Source organism: Mycetomoellerius zeteki, unplaced genomic scaffold (assembly GCF_001594055.1).
Source record: "Mycetomoellerius zeteki isolate Tzet28-1 unplaced genomic scaffold, Tzet1.0 scaffold701, whole genome shotgun sequence".
NCBI classification, from domain to species: domain Eukaryota; kingdom Metazoa; phylum Arthropoda; class Insecta; order Hymenoptera; family Formicidae; genus Mycetomoellerius; species Mycetomoellerius zeteki.
This window is the reverse complement of record NW_017257722.1, coordinates 1-23,380: the sequence shown is the minus strand read 5'-3', so window position 1 is coordinate 23,380 and position 23,380 is coordinate 1. Positions and strand designations below refer to the sequence as shown.

Below are 23,380 nucleotides of genomic sequence, written 5' to 3'. Positions count from 1 at the left end.
GGGGGTCCAGGTTAATGGGGGTTTACTCTTGTACGCGAGCCAGCACAGCCACACTCTTGGTCGAATTTTTCGACTTAAACAGTGAGCAAAAAAATCCGATTTGCGATATTCTTAGAGCAATTAAATCTAGAAACATTTTGACACCAAAATGAGCCGAGGAATTAATTACTTTAAGGTACTTTACTCTTGTACGCGAGCCAGCACAGCCATACCCTTGGTCGAATTTTTCGATTTAAACGGTGAGTAAAAAAATCCGGTTTGCGATATTCTTAGAGCAATTAAATCTAGAAACATTTTGACACCAAAATGAGCCGAGCAATTAATTGCTTTAAGGTACTTTACTCTTGTACGCGAGCCAGCGAGCCACACTCTTGGTCGAATTTTTCGACTAAAACAATGAGCAAAAAAAAAACGAGAATAGAGCAAAAAAATAGCCCTTCAAGAATATGTACTTGATTTTTCATTTGCTGCTTTTTTTCTTTGTGGCTGTGCTAACTTTGATCTTAAGCTAGCACAGCCATGGGTTTTAGCGAATCGGCTGGAGCAAAAAAATCGGGAATAGAGCAAAAAATTAGCAAAAAAATAGCAAAAAAATGTGGTACAGGTCGCGTTTGATTGTGCTGAAGTGGCTGTGCCAGCTTAATAGACGTCTGATACACATTTCGTGAGATTAGAAGAAATACGAAAATGCATTGATGACACTTTATCGCTTCGAAGCCGGTGAGTTTCTATCGTCAAGGAATTCGCAAGCTACCCGAAATATGGCAAAAGGTCGTTGATGCAAACGGAGAATATTTCGCTGATTAATATTTTTTCGTTTGTTTTTGAATAAAGATTGAATTTTACAAAAAAAAGCTCAGAACTTTTTTGTACACCTAATATATTGAGTGTTTTATATATTTTACTGAACGATTTATATATACATCACAATGCACAGCCCAAAGTTTTCTCAGTTTAAATATAACAGAAGATATTAACAGTTTTTTCCAAATACTCAGAATAAATTTTCTAGAAAAGCTTCGTGTGGAAGAGAAATTGCATTATACGTTTCATTTATTCTCCCTCCATATAAAGATATCCTTCTGATTGTACTGCATAAAAGTGTCTGCGTTTCTTCCCGATATCAATTGTAAAACGTCGATGTAATTCATTTCTAAACCGATACGAACAGTGACTACTATGCAGCTTTGACGTACAGCGAATCCTCCCATTCTCGAGTCCGTAGCAAAGGTCTCCGCCTCACAGGAATCACGAGTCACCGTGCATTGTAACCCACGGTATAGCCCACAATCGAGATCTGTCGCATTGAATCGCGCGTTCAGTCCCGATCACTTTTCTTCGAGAAGTGTAGCCGCGATTGCGGCCGCAGTGCATTCGTGCGTGCAACATTGCTATACAATGTGGCATAGTCGAAATGATCGAGAGCGTCGATGCATGAACTGGACAGCAAAGCGTTTGTTGCGAGATCAGTGTTCGCGGATATTGACACACAAGATAATATTCGATTATTTGCACTGTCGGCAATGGGAGCTTAAACATCAGCGTTAAAGTATTCAGTAATTATTAAATTGCTCAGATACTGTTTAGATAGAATAATTCGTATTGTGTCATTTAATTATCAGCAGAAAGCTTAATTATTAAATATATATTCAATAGCTCTTTCTCTTTCTTTTTTATTTAATTTCATAGCGATATAAGCTTTGGAATCAATGCTTGTATGGCAAATGCAAATAAATGCAAATCGATAGCTTAGAAAAATTTACAAGCGCAGCTTTAAAATAGAAAACTTTATTGACAATGAGATAATTTAAAACATATTTTTTTCTAATAAAAAAAAATACGTTTAATATTTTAAAGTTCAGTACACACAAAACAAACACAAATCTTTAATTCTCTATTATCATATACATACATGATAATAGAGAATTAAGGACTTGTGTGAGTGAACACAGGAGAGAATTAAAATAAACGCTACAAAGGCGTTTTAGTAATACAGCAACGTTATGATTAACTTAAATCTGCATTGTAGAAAAGAGTGCCATGAAAATCTCAAAAAATAACGCTTTTCAGTTGTCTGGTGCGATTTTATTACTAGTTTGTATACAAGCATGGTTTAATATAATGTTAACGGTAGTAAGATGAAGTTTGTGGAGCTATTTGATATACTATGAATATACTAATTTAACCCTTTAAGCACGCTTATTACGACATTTCCTTCGTAACGAGTCGAAGAGAGAAACTTTATAACGCGCACGGAAATAAAGTAGCGAACTTGGGTTCTGAATTAAAACGGGAAGGAAATCTGTTGCCTTTGTGATTACCAGCACGAGTTATATTACATCCATATCTTTCGTATATCGTCTTTTTGAAATTGTACCTCTCGTTGTAGTCGAAGGATTACGTGAATATATATGTTTAAGTAAAAAATAGAATATTTTTGCTCTCTCTGAAACCTGCTAAATAATATTACTTTTTTTATAAAAGTTAAAAAAATTAAAAAGTTAAAGTGAAAAATATCACCAACGTTATATAATTTGCAGAAATTTTATTTCAGAAATATTTGTGTGCAATGTCTGCGATTCATAATTCAACATAACGCATTAAGGATATCAATAAGTTTCGACACAACCGCCTGTTCTTTCGAAAAAGATTTAAATTGCTGGTTAAGAATTTCCAAGGTTTGCAATAACTGTCAGCTATATATATTTCATCAATAACAGCACAACTCTTTCTGTCTGTCATACTATTTCAATTCGTAGATGTACTCATCATAAATATGGTCAGTCTTTTTCTTCAACTAAGCACTGTAAGATAAGGAAATTATATATGCTTAATCGCGAATGAATTATCTGTTGCTGGCAAAGCCAGCGATTTATTCACGAGATGTACTCACATGGATTGTTAGCTTTTCTTTTTTCTTTCTTTTTCATTGACGGAAGCTGCTGCTCGTTTAATGAACTCGCGACCTATCGCTTTTATCTTCGCGCCTTGTAGGTCGCCAACGTAACTATGTCGCGCGTGTAGCATGCAAATGAACAGCTGTCAAATGGTATTTTCCATATAGTCGAGTGCGCACTCAGGTAGCCGGTCCGGCTCGGAATGAGAATGGAGGGGTTTAAATTAATTCAATGCGACAAGTTTATGAAGCCTCTATCGCTTGAATCGCGATTCAAGAAGTACTTATATGAGGGTAAACCTGTCGGATTTTATGCGTTTTGCGGTGAATCATATGGCGAGCCTGTGTCACTCGACCATGCTAATTAATGAGTCTCCTGCATAGCGAATGTCCTAATGTCGCATGCGCAATGTCCTAATTATTGTCGAGTTCGATAACGCTCGAAATTAATTTGCTTGTCGTCGTTAAAATTAAAATGGATATTATATCCTTGAACATAGTATGAAGAATTCTTGTTAGACTTCATATCGGTATTTCAATCAACATTGTAATTAAAGTTATCGTTGTTGAGTCACGAAATAGCGAGGAAAGTTATAGAGAAAAAAATAAAAATATATAGGAAAGTTGAGAGTCTGCTATTAGATTTTGAAGAAGATGCGAAGAGAGATCGAAAAAAATCTCAAAATATCGGAAATTCTTAGACTGTAGTTTAACGTTAGATTGTGTATGTCGCCATCGCGCAAGTGGAAATCGATGTGACATTCGATAATCGTCCCCAAAGACACGATTTCTATGACAGTTCCGTTACGTGTTCCCGCGAACGTGGTCGCGAACACGAGTGATTTATCCGGTTATCCGAATGAGCGCTGCCAATTGCTTCCGCTAAGCACACGGGATTCTAGATTTTCTCGGAGGCACGTAATGAACCGTAACTGTCCTCGGCGGGATCCTGATAGGATGAGGAGTACAGCGAGGAAAAAGAGAAAAAGACGTTTATGTGAGACGCTGTCCGACCAATAGCGATTTCTCTACTTGCGGTTGACATGTACCTATTCGATCGATAGAACGCTCTTACGTATTACGCGACACGACCAATCACCCGAAAAATTGATCGTCCGCGATCGAACAAATAGAACCGTAATTTGGCGAATTTTGTACGATGGATCTCTGCCTTCTTTGGTGACTGCTTTCTTTATTGTGTCTGAATGGACAATGGACTGCTTAGTAGATTGAAAGGGAGCAATTTTCAGTTCAATCCAACACATCGTATGTGTAGGAATTTGTTAAGATCAAGACTTACGACGGCAACTTGTTACAAGTAACTAGTTTGCTGTTCGGCATAAAAATTTTTAGTGGAATTCTTTTATATTAATCTCGACATATTGTCGCGGAAATTAAAATAGAAATTATTATTAAAGAATTATAATTTCTGCCGTTATTAATTTATCGTCATTAAGATTGATTTTAAAATCAGTTTTTTCGCGTTCTTTTTTACTACTCCGTTTTCCACGAAGCACGCGCTTAAATCATCCTCTTTTGATCCCTGAAGGATCACTGAAATCGTTGATTGACGTTTATTGCTTTTTGATTTGATCCTATTGCCAGTTCCACTGGCTGGCTATCTTGATGAAAAAGACAATATCCATTTTTCTCGCAATTCGACAAATACTATAGTGCAAAATTGTAGAAGGTTCTTCTCGTCATTGCGTCATATCTTCTGATTGTTTCGGAATAATACTTCGTCAATTGAATATCGTCATATCGAATATGAAAAGGAAAGTCTTTCTTTGAAAAGAAGGAAAGTCAGAAAGTTATATCTTTATTCGCAGATTCCTTCTTTCTGCGGAAACATTCTTAAGAGTTATAAATGAAGAGAAGGAGAATGTCTCTTTGTCTTCTCAATGAAAGAGGAAATTGCAGTTTTACTTTTAATTTTAGGTAAAATTATATATATGTATATCCTTTTTTTAATTGTGTAAATAATTGCATTTCTTTCAACAATTCATTTTTCCTTTCAATGAATGTCATATTAAGTATCTATCATTTTTTAAATTAATTTTATATAACTAAAGCTATGATGAATTTTTCTTTATTCATACTTACAAAGATAAGTGTATATACAAGAAAAAATATTGATATTGTTGGTAATTTTTAAAAATAAATAGTATTAGTTGAATAAGTTTTTGAAATTATTTTGGTTGTACAATTAATTTTTTTGGTATCATGATGATGACAATATTTGATTGATCCCTTTTTACTTCGCACGTGCACAATTACGGATTTGTTTATTGAAGTTTATTTACGATACCTAGTAACCTTATCGTCACAAAAGGCGATCCAGATATTTCTAAACTCTTTACATGCAAAATGAAGAGATCGAAGTAAAATCTCCTTTTGATTGGCATACATTTTATTATTGGAGCATCTTTGATATTAACAGGGAGAAAGAAAGAAAAAAGGAGATTTTCCAGGAATAATATACATCACAAAAATTACAGTCTCTCTGATGGCCTATTTTATGCCACTTTAAGTTTATTGCCTTCTTAGGCTGGAATCCGCAAAAGGTAATTTTGTACTTTTAATAGTAGAAAGGCATGCACACAGAATAGAAAATCAATATTGAGATTCGATCAGAGCAAAACTCGCAGTCCGAGACTTTATCTCGTAGAAAAATCTTTATTTCTCATTCCTATCTCGTCTCCTACGTTACTAAATCGACAATGCCTTTGTCGTACTGCCTTTGTCATACATAATCTAATCTATTGTAGTATTATAGTATGAATCACTATATATATTATCATTATGCATATTATATTACATTTTGTTTGCGATAAACGCAGAATCAAGCGAGAACAGCATGAACGATGGTTTTGACGTCGCCGTCGTCGCCGTCTCGACTCTATCTCATGCTGACAATGCTAATCGCGTCTCTCGCTGGCGTTATGATTGCCGGAGAGCAGAATTTGTCATGTGAGTCGCGAGCGTGGGCGAGCAGTGTATACCGCACGTGTAATCCCGTGCGATGTATCGGTCGACGATATCGTGGCTTTGTAACTGTAACCGATCTCCGCATGTCGTCAATGCGTGGATTAATGACAGAGAGGAGAGAGAGAGAGAGAGAGAGAGAGATATGTCGCTATTTATTAAGCATTAAGCGCTTTAGCGATTAAAATCCTCGCAAACGCTAAAACAAGATACACATCTATTTATATCGGTTACAAATTAATTGTTGCTTACAATGTATAATAATTTAGACAAATAATAAAAAATAATAATAATAAATGATATAACAGAAGGAAGAGAAAACAAAAAGGTCGACAATAATGCAAATTAATAGATCGAGTTGAGAGAGCAAATAGATAAATAATATATTTTTAATTTTTCCAAAGGAGGTGCATGACATTACGAATATCAGGTGGTATGTTATTTCAGAGTTCAGCCATCAAACTTCTGAAGGAACGCTTATAAAATTCGGGGCCGACGTTGAGGGAATGTTAGCATATTATTACAAGTTTTGGTAGAACGTAAAGTGTTGTTGCTAAATGAATTTAAATTTCTAATATAAAACTATCAAAAGTTTGAAATGTAGAATACTAAAAATAAGGTAACCTATAAAGTACATACGCCTAGTCTCTTTCTTAAGCCATCGGAGCCTACTGTAATACTCTGTAACGAAGAGAGAGAGAGAGAGAGAGAGAGAGAGAGAGAGGAAGGAGAGACGGAGAATTATACATACACAGGTATGCTAGATGGTCGATACGCAACGCGTGATGCACGCATGCACCGCATGAGTCGCGTTGCGCTTGAATAATGTATAAGTTTCGCGTAATAAAGTGGTAGACAAGCGGCTCCGGGCGTCCACGCGTCGACGGTGCACACGAGAGCTTTTTGCGGTCGCCGCCGTTGGTTGCTCTTGCGATTAACTGAAAAATCGTGCTTAGGACGGAAGGAGCTTTTTTCCCTATATCTTAATTTAAAATACATTGTAGATTAACTTACAATAGAGCGAAATACGTGTACGTATTATAGAAGCAAGATAGTAATGATTATTCGTTTCCCACATTGTTGCTGCGCACAACGTCATCCAATTACAATTATAATTGGATCGCGTTACGAGGTTTTAGATGTAATCATGACTGACATTTATCATGTATCGCGAAAAGTATGTTGCCAATATGAATTAAATCTGCGAAATGATATTATATCCCGCGTGAAACCCGACGAGAGAGAGAAATATCATTTCCATTCGTCTCTCGGCATATCCGTAATTTCGTTCAATTTACGTCATAAAAATTTGCACGTAGCGACAAATAATCTCAATGTATGAATGATGCGCAGAATTTCGTGATCTGAAACCTGTCCGTGTTACACTTCGTTATTGGCGTTTTCGCCGCGTGCGTCATTGCGTACTGAGAGCTGCGTTGCACGCACACGGTGACCCCAGATTAACGGTAACGTGGCGCGTGGCATGTCGGAGGTCGGTAAACCGAGCGCGCCGCGCCGCCGATGAATGATATCGATGGAAAGTCGGACGCGTCCGACCCCGTAGCTGAAAATGAGACATTTCGATCGCGAACGAGGGTAGATAATACATATTCGATTCTCGAATCCCATCAATTCCGTATATCTGTTTCCATTAAATCATTGATACAGGTTAATAATCCTTCGTGTCAGCGTGATTACGAGGGCAAATTAATAAGTACCCGTGTTTGAAGATAGGTAACGTTGCTGATACAAATTGGCATTACCATCGTGTACTACCATCTTTCAAATGACGCCATACAAAATTTCAGAGTGATTCATGCAATAGTCTTGATTTGACAGCAATTCGTAGTGAGAGTGTTTGATGTTTTCCGATACAATGGAAAAAGAACAATATCGATCCGTGATTCGCTTTTTATTTTTGGATGGAAAAACATGCGAAGAAATAAAAACGAAGTTGGATGCCGTCTATGGGAACCCTTCACCATCTATGACAATCGTCAGATATTGGTTCAACGAATTCAAACGTGGTCGTTCGTCTGTTTTTGATGAGGAGCGCCCAGGCCGCCCGGCAGACGTGGTTACTGAGGAAATCGTTGAAAAAGTCCACGACATGATTCTCGCTGATCGCCGAACGAAAGTGCGTGAAGTAGCAGAGGCCATAGGCGTGTCGTATGGAACGGCATTCAATATTTTACATGATAATTTAGGAATGAAAAAGCTGTCGGCCCGATGAGTGCCGCGAATGCTCACGATAGACAACAAGCGAATATAATGCGGCTATCAATTTCAAAGCAATGTTTGGAGTTGTTCAAGCGCAATCCGAAGGAGTTTTTGCGTCGAGTAGTAACCGTTGATGAAACATGGATTCATTACTACACACCAGAGACCAAGGTACAGTCAAAACAAGTGGATTTCACCCGGCGAACATGCTCCGAAGAAGGTCAAGACGGTCCCATCGGCCGGAAAAGTGATGGCCACTGTTTTTTTGGAATGCGCAAGGCGTAATCTTCATCGACTATATGGGGAAAAGCAAAATTATCACGGGGCAGTACTATACTGACTTATTGGGCCGATTCGATGTTGAATTGAAGAAAAAACGCCCCCATTTGGCGAAAAAAAAGTGTTGTTCCAACAAAATGATTCACCGGCTCACTCCTCCGCAGTCGTTACAGCTAAATTGGTCGAATTGCGGTACGAATTGCTGCCGCATCCACTGTACTCTTCGGATTTGGCTCCCTTTTCTTGTTTCCAAACTTGAAAAAATGGCTCGGTGGAAAAAGATTCACGTCGAATGAGGAGGTCATTGCCGAAACAGAGGCCTATTTTGCAGAGTTCGACAAATCGTATTTTTCGGAGGAGTTAAAAAAATGGCAGAAACGTTGGGAAAAGTGTATTCTCCTAAAAGGGGATTACGTTGAAAAATAAAAAAAAAGTTTTGTGAAAATCTTGCGTCTTCATTACTAACACGGGGTACTTTTTGATTTGCCCTCGTAAAGAGATGTTGTCGCTCGATAAACGAAAGATCGTCGATCCGTCAGTCGTCCATTTTCATCCGATCTATCAAATCTACATGCCTTTTCACCCCTTTGTCCCCTCCTCTCTTCCGTTTGATTTGCTTGATTTGATTTATGGCCGATCGATAACCATTATCCGCGGATTTGTCTCGCACCGGCAGCTCTATCCGAGAAATTCCGATAGAATGGAATTATTGGGACATCTCCATTGGGAATACGAAATGTTACTATCACCCGACGTGCTCGCCAGTTACATCGCCATGTGATTTTTGTTGGGCCAGGTGTAGTATGGTTCATCTGGGGATAAATTCATTCGCTCTTTCAGCTACTGCAAGCAATTATCCTAACATTTAATAGCTGACACAATAAATAAATGACGATGGATTCGTTGTCTATCTAGTAGATCTCGCGCATGCAATTCTTTTTACTTTAGTTGTGTGGAAAATAGATTATTTATTTCTATAGATACAAAGTGTACGGTTCTCCGTGCAATACGATTTTATTACTAGCGAGTGTCTTTGTAAATATCAGTTGAAATGACATTTTCGATTTATATTCTTGATTCCACGTACGGAAATATCATACTATTATTCTTGGACGATTTAACTTAAATGGGACAAGCAGCAAAATTATTATGCGTTATTGAACGTTGCGTGCAACGTTGTAAATGTAATGCATTTATTTTATTATTGCAATGTATTTCTCATTGACTAAATAATACGACGCATTAGTGCTTAATGTTACTTATACTGTACTGTACTTGTACCATAAATAATTGATTTGCTTTTGTTTTAAAAATTATTTATAATTTTATTCGGTATTCGATATTTATATTCTAACTTGATGGATTGATATTATTTTCCTCATCTGGCTATCATTCTCGATGTTTTATAAACAGCTATATTAAGCGATATTTAGCGATATTTAGCTATATTAAGCTATATGCCAGCGTGAAAGAGGTTAAATAAACGTCTTAATTAAACGTTCGTCATTTCGACGGCATATTAAATTGAGCATGTTTTCCCGCAGGCTTTATCCGGCGATACCAAGGAGATAAAGACACCATTATCAGAGTTGCTGATCGCTTTAATTTATATTAGAGCCATCGAAGGTCATCCACAGAAAAACCCTCAGTTTTTTTGTTGTCCAAGTAATCAGTGGAATAATTATTTTATAAAATAAGATTATGGATTGTGGTCGCTTAAATGTTATGGCATAATAATAACGTTGTATAAATAATATGGTGAATATATTAGAAATATTGTAGTATTAAAAAACTGAAATCTTGTTATAGGTGGTTAAAAAATTAAATAGGATAAAATTAAAATGTAAAATGACAACCACATTGTTTTCAAATATAATTTATTTATTGGAAAATACAATACAAAGCGGTTAAAAATACAAAATTATACTCTTTTACACATGTAATTTTTTAATTCTTACGTTGAATTGTTTATCATGTTTTCATAAAAGAAAGGCTACGAGTCAACGCTAGTTGGTAGGTGTTTACAATTAAATGTTTATAGAGAATCATCATACATGAAAATACATACGTTTCGACCTATAATCAAGTAAACGTATGTATTTTCATGTATGATGATTCTATAAACATTTAATTGTAAGCACCTACCAACTAGGGTTGACTCGTAGCCCTTCTTTTATGAAAATTTCAATTGTAAATTATTTGAGTCTGTTTATTGTGATTATATGTTTATTATATATTAATCTCTCTCTAAACTAAAAAGAATTTATACTATTTAAAGAATTAATAACGATAATAATAAAATTTAATATAGAATTTATACTACACTGAGAAAAAATGTACCCAATTTTAATAAATTTTTATTTGAACAATTTTAGCTGAATATTTATTAAATGTAAACATATATTTATTTGGTACAAGAATCATTAATTTGATTTAACTTTATTTAATCATTTTTTTATTTAGTAAATATTTATTTACCGTAAATGTTAAGTTAATAATGTTCGAACAAATATTTATTAAAATTTAGTACATTTTTTCTCAGTGTACGAAATATAGAATAATTACGTAAATCATATCATCATTTTGTTTGTAATATCATTAGGTGATATATTAAGTAAACAGCGTTTATTAAGGGGAAATGCTTCCAAATCTCGGCGTGTGTTTCGTAATGTTTTCTCATAAACTACCATTATTATCATCAGCATAAATACCACGCGGTAGCCAGAGAAAATACATTGCCGGGAAAAGCAAGATGACATAATAAATATCAGCGTTACCGGCCATAATTTATCGGTTACAGGGACTGGATACGTCCCACAGTCCCGCGCGCGTTTAATTGCGGGTAAACCGGAAAGAAAAATGACGCCGTGGCGTCGCGCCAGCATCGACGCTCAAAACAATGCGATGCTGTGACGAGTGGCGGCATGAATTCGCCAGGTCATTGAAATTAATTCGGATTTTCGACTGAGCGAAACAGAAAGGGGTTGCACCCGTCACAAATCCTCGACAGAAGAAGCGTCGCCGTCGACTGCACTTTATTTAACGTACTCGGACGAAAAGTCAGTAGAGAATTAAAGAGTCGCGAAGCAAATATTTGTACTCTTGTATGGATAGTTTGGAAAGTTTCCCCGTATGAGGTATAACTTGGCAACAGATGTGGAAATAAATTCTATTAGTTCCCCGCAAATCCCGTGTGAGACATACGATATGGAATGAAGAAAACTTGTTACAAGGGAAACTTTTTATTGTGCGATCCGACTCCATCGATATTCAATCAAACGCGAATAATTTGCGACGATGATTCACGTAGCGAGATTCTCTTATTAATTTGGTATCGTTTTCTCTTCGACATGCAATAAGTGTTGAATATTACAGTTGCAATTTGCGTTGCAGTTCTGCATTATTTTTATTTTTACATCATCGAATATAAGACGTGAAAGGAATTAACACAAAAATAAGCGAAGAAGACCATATTCGGTTAAAACAGATCTTGGTGGCTAATAATATTTTTGTATGAGTCTTACAATTTCCAATTCAAGCAATGAAAGGATTCAGTGTGGTTTCGTCTCTTCAATGGCTGGTCAAATTGCAACGCGAAACTTTCTTCAATGCGATTATGTATTGTACAGATTCCGTGCTTTGCTCGCGACGATATTATTGCAGTAATGCGACAAAGGGGGATCAAAGGGATAGGTTTGAATCGCTGGCTATGACGCCTCAATTATAGCGTATTTATACGTCATACGTTGCGCGACGTGTGATTTATTGGCCTAGGAGTCGAGCGTGGCGCAAAACGCTGCGTTCCTTTCCATGGCGACGCGACGCTCATGTGGAAATCGGTATCGATCTCTGTGGCGTCTGGGCGCGATGACATTAAGCGAACCTATAAAACTGTGATATTAATCGAAACCATAAAATACTACGAGCATCTCATGATGGTGCTGATCGTCGTCGTCGTCGTTCTTGCGTATCGCTTCGAAACTCCATCGTTTTTTTTTTCCGCTCAAGATCGCTAACACATCGCAATATTTATTACACGCCGCAGCTTTTTGCAAACGAGAATAAACAGGACGAAGTTACGTTATCGGAATATGGCTGGTGAGAAAATTTTCTCTTTAATCTTTCTTCTCTACTTTCAGGCATTAAGTTTATGTTCCGCTTCTTATTTTCATAGAGTTTATTTTGAAACACCGTCGCGTACAACATTTTCTCTTGATTGTGCAAACAACTTTCTTCGACAAATTTGGAATCGATATTTCACGTGTTTTCCCTGAGGGTAACGCGAGATATTTTCTCTTCTGCAATATATTTGTCTCCGTCAAAGATTTTTTCAAATATATTCGAATGTTACCTCTATGTTTCTTTTGCCCTAATTTTTTAATGTCAAATATTTCTGTTAATAATATATCTTGCTTCTAAGGATATTCTATCTCATAACATGAGTTATTACGCGCTACTTATTTGATTTTATAACTAATTCGTCCTCTCTTTTGACGACTCGGCTACTCGACAGAGAAAGGAAGAAAAACAATCATCGCGAAAATGAGGAACAACGGAGTCTCGTTCATCATTGTCGTGCCTAACATCCGGACGCGAGCCCTTTTAACGCGTTACAATTTCGACTTCCGTTCCTTTTGACAGAGCGGAAAGAGAACTCTCGCCCTCCCACGCGATACTAGTTTAATTATCTCGGCCTCGGAGACTGTGGAGGAAAAGTATACGGAGGTGGGAAGAGAGAAAGAGGAAGAGAAAGAGAGAAAACGAGAGAGAGAGAGAGAGAGAGAAATGAACGAATTGGAGTTCCAAGCCACGACAAAGTTTTCAGAGTTTCTCGCGTAGCTGAGGCATCGATATGTTGTTTACGAATCCCCCATGTTCTATTTTCCCCTTTTGCTTCGTTTTTACCTTTTTTTCCCTCGTTTCCTCTGAAATCCCTTTAACACAACCTATATCACGTAACGGAGATGAAAAGCCATACTGAGTTCTTCTCTTTCTCGATTTTCGTTGTCACGATTTCTCGTACGATCTTTCAATGAATAATTCTTTGAACACTTTTCACTTCTTTCATTATTTCTTATCAAAAAGAGTGAGACGAGAAATATTGTTACGGGGATCAAACAAAAATTGTCGCCTTTTGATCAATCGTACCGTTGCTGGGAAACGCCCTTCATGTTTTTTTGAAATGACTATATTCCAGTTGGAGAGAGAGAGAGAGAGAGAGAGAGAGAGAGAGAGAGAGAGAGAGAGAGAGAGAGAGAGAGACAGAGAGAGAGAGAGAGAGAGAGAGAGAGAGAGAGAGAGAGAGAGAGACAGAGAGAGACAGACAGACAGAGAGAGAGAGAGAGAGAGAGAGAGAGAGAGAGAGAGAGAGAAGGAACAAGGGAAGAAGAAAGCGACAAGAGGGAGGATGGGGAAATGAACGCGAGAAAGAAATGAGAGAGAGAGAGAGAGAGAGAGAGAGAGTGTCTTGGTGGAGCTCGCTAAGCTGGGATATACCGCGCGGATTAAGCGCGAATTAATTATCTCAGAGAAGCTCAGTAGAGCCGACATTTTAGTCTTCTAGACGTAATGACGACTTTATGCTTTTACCATAAAGCCGACGAGGGTGTGCAGGGTTGTAGATTAGAAACGTGAAACGATATGAGAAATTTGACATATTATACTCTACAAAAGAGATTTATTTATCGCACTCGTCTTTGGTATTATTATCTTTTTATCTCTAGATTTATATCAGCATAATTTTGATTAAACCTTCCAAATTATTTCTTATTACTTTTTTATTGCTTCAAATTTTTTTAGTAAGTGTCGTATTAAGATCTGATCGTTTTATTGTTCTTGATATAGTAGTTATATAAATTATCCGCACGAATCATGAGGCACAAAAAATATGTAGATGCAGAAAACCAAAAAAACTCTGTTGAAAATGATTTTGAAAAAGATTATTGCTTCGAGATGTTGAAATATAAGATCCTTCCCGCGTAGCTAATAAAATAATAAATAGAATAACGATTTATCTCTGCCAAAGCTCTTTGTTCGTACCATGTTTAGATCGATAAACTCGTTAGCGGAGAGTTGGTTTCGTATTGAAACGAGGTTGACTCGCGTAAGTTGCCTCTTGTCCGGTCGATCCATTTCGACTTTACCCTCGCGAGTATTCCTTGAGACGCGGAAAATGGTAATTGCCACAATTTCTGTTCCTCTTATCTCCGAGTGAGCGGAAAACGCCGCCGAGTGGATCAAACGGAATTTTCGTTGCGACTTTGATTAAAGTATAATTATTGAGGTTGCCCGGAGGAATCTCGGGGGTCATCTTTTGCGAGAAAATCTCGTTACGAGATTTCGTTCGAGATATTGCAATTGTGGCTCCTTTCTACCGGAAAGAATACGTTTCTTATGTGATCATTGACGGGGATCGGCTGATTCAATCACAAAACAGGATCGATAGCTATATAAATTGAATCTTATCGTCTTGGACGATGCAATATCCGCTTCAATGAGCCAATTTTCGCTTAAATAATTAGTTTTTTGTCGATAATTTTTTTTCTAGAGTCTCTTTATCTTAGAATGTCTTTTCCATTCCAGTACCAATTAATTAAATTAGTAATGACATTTATATTGTAAATGATTAAATTATATAATCAAACAATTTCTTCATTTTGTAATGTCATTAAAGAATCTCGAACTTGACTCATGTTTTTGTCGTCATGACGGTAATGCATTGTACATTCTTATAATGATGATAATTTTCGTATAATGTAAGATATTAATTATACATTCTAACCTGCGCTTTCTCTCTGCTTCAGTTTTATTTGCACAAAATTGCTTCTTCATTTTCTTTCCGCGACTGATACAATTGCGAATTCTTCGGGTGCGCCTCGACGGTAAATCGGGACATGACACGAAGCAAACGGGAGGCATCCCCCTCGTAAGCTTGTGCGCATTGCCGTTGTGGTACCCGCATGCGGTACGAGCTGACGCGCCTTGAATTTAATGGTCGACGCCGCGAATCCGTCCACGGATATTGGCCGCTGTCTCGCAAACGATATAACGCATTTAGAGGGCCGTGCGTATCAGTGTAATGCGATTCTACCCGGAAATCCCGGAATTCATTGAATTCCCATACGCAAGACACATCTAAATGATCGGATGCGTCAGTTGCAATTGCGTTAACGTGATGTCGAACGCGGACGCGTCGCCGGGAACAATTTAGACGTATTGAGGGGATAACCACTCACATCATCGACACTCCAGCTGCGACCCGATTGCGGTATCGCCTACACGAGTACTATAGTATACGATTATCTGTTTCTCGAGAAATCTTAATATAAGATCACGTTTCACGGTTCAGTTTCGAAAATAGTTCACCAAACAATATTGCCATTTTTTTAAGATGACTCTAAAATTATTCAATGATAGTACGTGTATGACATAAAGTTATCTCTTGCAGAAACAAAGTAATTTGATTCTCTTTAAATCTGAATATGTGGATAATTACTGATTGATTGCCCATGGATTGGTGTACTTGGCGCTGAATAATCAATGAAATTCAGCTGAAAAAGAAGGAAAGTTTGAGTATTATTTAATTAAAATACCGATATTTGAACGTCAATTCCAATACATGTACATTGAATTTATACATATACTAAAGTAAAATTAGCTAGATTAGGGATTCCACGTTTCATTGATTTTTTTAAGTTAAATTTCACTGTGAATTCACTGATTACCAGTGACACACTTTCTGTCAGTCAGAACTGATCAGTCATTATCCATTGATTTATATTTAGAGAGTTTATTTCAGATTTAATCAGATTTATTTATTTGATATTATAATACGTTTGATAGATATGGATAAATGATTAAGTATTAGACATAAAATTATTCTTGGAAAAGTAATTTCATCGAACGGATTTATTTATTTAATATTACAATACTTTAATAAATATGAATAAATAGATAACTGTAGCTTATTATTCTGAAATTTTAGAAAATAAATAATAATAATTTGTCTCATAAAAATTCCACAAAACTGAAGAAGAGGGTTTGAAACAAAGCATTTTGTTTGTCTGCATTTATAACTATATCTATGATTGTATATACAAATAAATACGTTTATATCTCTTCTAAAGAATAACGAATGTAATTTTTACGTTACATTAAAGCTAAATTTTAGGATCAATTTGCATTGATTGGCGCAACGGTTGATGTATGCGAACAATAAATATTTCAAATTATCAAGACAGATAACAAGTCGTATGTATGCGTCGAAATTTATTTTCCGGATACATTAAGAAGAGATTTCGGTCATTTGCTTAACTTTCGCCACGCTCGTCTTGTTATGCCGACGGTGACAGCTCCTCCGCGCCGGAGGAAGAGCCCTTTTGTCGGCTCGCGTAGGCGTAGAGGTCGTCTTGGCAGCTTCCTCCGTTCCAGAGTCGACGGAAGTGGCCCGGCCACTGTCGGGAGGATGTCACAATTAATGCTGACCGCGGGGCTCGTTAGTACGTTTCCTTTTTCCCTGACTCATATCGCCGATGGCGACACCGAGGAACCGGGACTGCTTCCAGAGATGCGTACGTCAACGAAAAAAATACTTCCTGGTCACACGTTCTAATTCATTTAGGTCTTTATAGGCTCCTATTGTTGCACACATTAGGCACGTTGTTCTACTGGCATTACTGGCAACAAGGAACTTTCTCTCATTTCAGTTTCAATACTTAAATCAGATAAAATCAGAAGTTTTGAATTCTTCGGCTATTCACGTTTGTATTTATTAATTTGTCACTTATACCTGTCCGATTCTAATTCGTATTTTTCTTCGAATGGGCAATATCACTCGGTGATGTGTAGGCGTAAGTGGCTCGATTCCTGGCGTTATTTAACGTCGCCGCGTCCCTGCAACCGGCGCCATAAATCACAATGAGATAAAACCTCGCGTATGGAACCTCTTGCGTTGAGCTCGCACCGGAAACGTGGGTTAAGTCGACACTTCCCATAATATCGGTCTCGTCTCTATGTTATGTTAATGTGTCATGTCTACTGCGTGAGGAAAGACGATCGGGAGATACATAGGTGATTTTCAATGAGCATGAATAATCGGATATCATCATTAATGATTTGATTTGAGTAGTACAGCAAAACCGAGTTACAATGTTATATATTTACGGTCTGCAGTATATTTGTTGAATGTCCATTTTATATTTCGCAATATTTTTAGATTAAACCATTTCATACATATACGCGTCGAATATCATAAAACTTTTGTATCTTTTATTTCTGACCTGGTTTCGGTGGCTCATTTTTTATCTTTTGTCAGAATGAATTTTGGCTTATCCGTGACGTGTGTATATTTATAAATATCTGAAATGGAAGTTAATTAATACATCGCAAACATTTCGTTCGGCTCAATTTTGACATAATTTTGGCAAGGCAAATTTTCAGCATTATAATCGATGATGACGTTATCAGAAAGCACGCGCTGGAGCTTGTATTATGTGGATAGCATTGGTTAATTTCCTGATGCATACAAATTTATTGTAAGCGCATCGGTATGAAGCGTAACGTGCTTGCAATCAGCTTATAAACGAAACGATATGACCGGGTCATGTTTGTGCTTATCGTATTTGTTGGCCGTGTATCATATTTGTTTATTATTCGTGATATACGGTTCTTAAACAACGTCAACAACGTCGGGGAAAGGTAAGACGAGTGAATCGACTCTCGTAACTTCGTTGAAATAGAACAAAGAGACTGCTAGCTCGCCCCACCGTTAATTAGATCTCGAAAACTAGGTCGTGCCGTTGTAGTCCATGTTGAAGAACGAGGAAACGGGGTATGATTCTCCGCCGCGAAATTTTTCAGCGAATTTTCGCTCTGTCCTTATACTAATGCAGCGGATGAAGCTTTCAACTATGTTGGAACTTCTGAAAGTAATGCATATATACATATATATATGTATACGTATGTAAGTATATATAACGTATACTACTTTCAGAAGTTCCAAATATATTAATATATATATAATATTTAATATAATTTATAATTCACAAAATATGATACTTACAGGACATATATGCAAATATTATACATATGTCAAGTCGTATTCGAATATTATATATGTTCTGTGAATATTATATTTCGTGAATTATAAAGTAAGATTTTGAAAGTGATGTGGAATCGACATCTCGTATCTATGCTAACCAGTTTTCAGTTCTGTATAAAAATGATCGAACTGTTCACTTTCTCTCTTTCTTTTTTTCACACATTTTGTTTCTATCTGAAACAAATATTTCTACGTGCGATAAAATATTGTCAAAAATGTACATCAAACGAGATTTTAATTATGTTTCATAATAAATAGAATTCGTTGATTTTAGCAAGCTGACGCGAGCGTAGCAGGCACGTGCGACACGTGTTTGCAGGCTGTGGCATTTGTAATGGAACGCGTTTGTATCATGGAAATTTCTCCAAGGGATGAGGCTCACTAATTCCGTAGCATGTTCATTACAAAGGAATATTATTCAATCCATAGTTATCAATGATATTGACTGATTTTATTAATTAGCATCCATTTCTATTTGTTGTTTTTCAATGTATTTAAGCTTTTCTTGCTTCATTAAACGTTGTAATTAAAATATGATGATTAAAATTGTCAGATTAAATATTCCACCAAACACAAGCTTTAAATATATTAAAACAACTATTCAATGTATATACGTATTTAGAAATTCCGAAGTTTATTTTATTTACAATATAATTATCAGATTAAATATCTTATTGAACACAAGCTTTAAATTTATTAAATTAACTATCCGATACATACATGTATTTACAGATTTTGAAGTTTATTTTAATTGCAATATAATTTAATTAACAATTTCATAAGTCTCGTTTATATTATTAAATAACATTTCAGTTAAGTGTCTGTTTAAAGTTTTACTAGAGGAAATCGCTGTGGGAAGGAATCTCGCAGTTTCGGTCCCTGAAGCAATTAGGGTTAAAATAGTTGACTATCACGTCGCGATCTAACCTGATACGATGACAAATGATAGTTTATAAAATAGATAATGTGTAATTTGGACAATGCTCCATCATTATTTTATTAATTTACTTCAATATTCATATTTATTATATCAATTTCTTCATGCAACATACTAAAGATAATTAATAATCGATTGAAAATTATTAAAAATTATAAAATAGGCGCAAACTTTTATGGTTTTGGGTATCGGAAACCATATATTCTCTGTTGAAAAAATAGAATTTTTATTTTTGATTTTTTATTTGTTTTGTTTTGTGATGAATGATGCAATAAACTCCATTCGCACTGCGTGTTCTGCGAACATGTATCATTAGTGTTTATTGCGAATGCATGGGCTAACTGCAATTATTATTTCATGTATTTTAGAATACATTCTTTCGATAGGTGAATTAAATTGCACATGGTCGAGTTAATTCAATGCAATATTTTCTCTTTTGTAAGAGAGGAGAAAAAATATATTCTCTCGATAAAGCCTGCCACTATCGTCGACTCGAAAAATGTATGTATTTTTCAACGCGTATACACGTTTTTAATCTCGCTTTTTTCTTTCTGTTCCGGAAAAACTGTCTGGCTATCTTTGTAATATACCTGGAAGTCAAGTATTTCTTGTATTTTCCACGTATTTTACATAGAAAAAGGTGTTGTATGTATTTGTCATCGCGTAAATAGTATCTGCATCTCTACATCACATAGAGAAATTACTGGGTCTATCCTTATGCTGCTTGTTACATTTTCATTTAGTTGTCGACATCATCCAACTTGAAACCGTCGTAGGGATCATTGTTACCCTGATGGATTTACGTTAGGTGTATATATTATATTCTGTGCATGACTATACTATTTCTCCTGAGCTTTCTTAAAATATCCAGATTCGCTGAAATATTACGTTTTAAGCAGTTGTATTATAACGCTTAGAGAAAAATAAATTTTCAACAGAAGAAATAATATTCAGAGAATAATATTAATTCTGAATTTTTTGGAAATAACATTCCAGTTTTTTGGATATTAAATTACTTTTTCCAATCAGGATAAAATTTCAATTTATACAAAAAAAGTGTTATATTATTTAATTATTTATTATTCGTTTAGTTTTTTTTATAAGTTATCATAAAACTTACCGCGCTCTCAGTTCAAAAACACGCTGCATAATGGAATGATTTAAAAATTTTATTAACGCGTGTATTTAATCGAATATTTTTGCTGCAGTGAATACCGGCAAATTTGTAACAATAAAATTTGCGAATGGATGGAAAGTCGATCGTCTTTAACGACATATATCATGTTGATCTCTCGATAAACTCGGTCGCGACATACGCTATCGATTGTAGCTTGCCGCAAATACGGCGCAGGCGTGACAGACTGGCAACAATTCCGCCATGTAAAACACCGAGCATTCTCGAAAATTGGAAAATGGAAAACAGATTAAAAAGGATCGTGTTACACAACTGTACCACAATCATACCATGGTCAAAATTAAACTGGACCTGGAAACTGCATTCAAAATCAATTCGGCATCATCAATGGAAATAATCAATCAGATTTTGAAATGTCACCAATAATCTGTACACATATACCAATTTCCACGGATGTTTGCGTAAAAATATTTCGTTATTATCGAAATAAAACGCGGTCTGAAATATTTTTTTAATCGCTATAATTGTTAGAAATTTAATTTCGTTTGACGTCTCTTCCCCTGGTATTTATTTTAAAGGACGCACATGAATATCCAATGCAATCCTTTACCATCGAGAGGATACTTGCGTACGTGCGGGTGAATCGAGTTTTAATCCCGTTGCGTCAGTAAAACCCCTCTTTGCTGGGATTAATAATCACCGTGGTTGCATGCCTCAAAGCCGATTGATCGCATAACGCTACGCAGCTCCGACTAATGTCACCTGATAACCTATTTACAGCCTATTTCGCCTTTCTGCAGTACATTATTCCAGTGGTTGAAAAACGAAACATAATCAAAAAGGAGTAAGGAAAATATATATCTGTTGATATTTAAGTAAATATCAACAGACATATTTAATTAAGAATTATCTGCAGCCAATCACGATCTTTGGACGCTACCCTGATCATTTTATTAAAAAATCGAGTGTTCCAAAAAAAGAAAATGTTTCAAATTTTTCTTTGCTATAATAGTTATTCAGTCTTATTTTGGGTTTGAAATTTGAAAAAATATAGAAATAATTTGAGATTATATTTTTTTATATATTGTACAAGAATGTAAGTTTATTTCTAGAATTACGCAGTATATTTATTTCTACATGTGTTCGTATGGTGAAAAATCTGAAAAATCATTTAACTAAACATACAAAATAGGAAGTCGCAGATGTTTTTTTCAAATTCTGTTACTCTGTGCTTTTTCGTACCATAACATTCAGATCCGTTCTAAAAAAAAAATCTGCAACGTGAATCAAGAGACAGCTATACATATTGGTTGTATTCAAACTAACAAAACAAACGAGGAGTTGACGTTTCAATTCATGTATGTACGTGTTTCCGAAGGGAAAACAAAACATGAGAAAAATAAGGATAATATATAAATTCAATAAAAATAATCCAGTAGCGATTAAAGCATCTGCGGCAGAAACGTGACAATATAGCAGTTCACTGCGCGCCGTTGAATAAATAAAAGAAATAGCATTTCAGTTATCGCGCTTCATAATTTCGAGTAGGACAAATGAATAGGCCGCAGAGTGTCGGGCGAACTTTCGAATGCAAATTTGTGAACTATTTACTGCTTGACAATCTTTCGTTAAGAAAATCTCAGGACACAGAGGATACTCGAACATTGATTCATATAATACTCGTAAAATTCTTCTGTCTTTCTTTTTCCCCTTTCTCCATACATTTTAAAGTTCTTTCTAAATGCCGTACATTACTGAAGAGACGATCACCTTCTCTTCGCTCTCAAGGAGTCATGAAAAATCTTCACAATCGGTTCAACTTGCGTTGCTTCCCACGAGTCTACATCATGGATGCTGATTGGTTTTACAATTTTTTCACGTCCACGACATTTTTTCTTCTCGACCTCGACCTCGCCGTCAATGCATATTCGCGGGTGCACCTCATTCGATTATGTTCCCTGCGCGTCTTCCAGCGTTATCACGTATGAAACTGACTAGTGCAATCCAATTATCGTCATGACGGCCGCCGGCGTCAGGACAGATCCCACTCTGGACAGATTTTATTCAGCTTTGATACGTTACGAACGTCGCCGTCGCGTCGTCGAGCTTTTATTCGAGCTGGTTTCAACCGGCTGTAAAAGATTATCGTATAAAGAAAGCGATATCGTATGATAGACATTGAGATACGAACTGAAGTGTTTATTTGTGCAGTTACACTCGCTGTATTTTAATTTTAATATAAAAAAATTAGTTTTTTTACTCCCTTCCAGCATGTTCACGATTAAGTTATGAAAAATATTCTATGTATGGAAATTGGTAGAATCGTAAATATATATATATGTATATGTATTCAGTGATAGATCGATGTATAAAAAACATAAAAATCCATATGTATATAAAAGACCACACAGTTAGCATTCAAGAAAAATGCGCAAATTAAAATATTTGTGAAATAGCTCATTCAGTTCATTGTACTTCTCATGTTATTATTTTTTGCATCCTTATTCTTATACTATTAATATATCCTTTTGCAATTAAAGGGGGAAATACCTTTAGAACCTTAAAAACAAATTTTTTTTTCATAATTCGTTAGTATAATACTTCAAGAATATATAATTAAAATTTCAAAGCGAAATTTGAAAAAACTCTAGACACTAGACGCTCCGAAAATGGGTCATGTCGGGACGACGCAGGTACGGCGCACTGAGGTGAGCGCTGGAGACAGCTACGGTTGTCTTTTAAGACCATACCTTTTTAAATCGTCTTTGACATCGTTATTGTAGAAGGGACAAGCACTCGAAGAAAATATGCTGTATGAGGAAGTGGAAG

General features: G+C 36.0%; 1 long non-coding RNA gene across 1 annotated transcript in view; it reads left to right on the top strand.

The window, feature by feature from the left end:
• Positions 1–23,242, top strand: part of LOC108729156 (uncharacterized) — a 108,543-nt gene extending 85,301 nt beyond the window's left edge. Inside the window, exon 3 of the long non-coding RNA XR_001936920.1 lies at positions 23,203–23,242. This is a non-coding gene — a long non-coding RNA (uncharacterized lncRNA). The remainder of the gene's footprint in view (positions 1–23,202) is intronic.
• Positions 23,243–23,380: the final 138 nt, after the last annotated feature.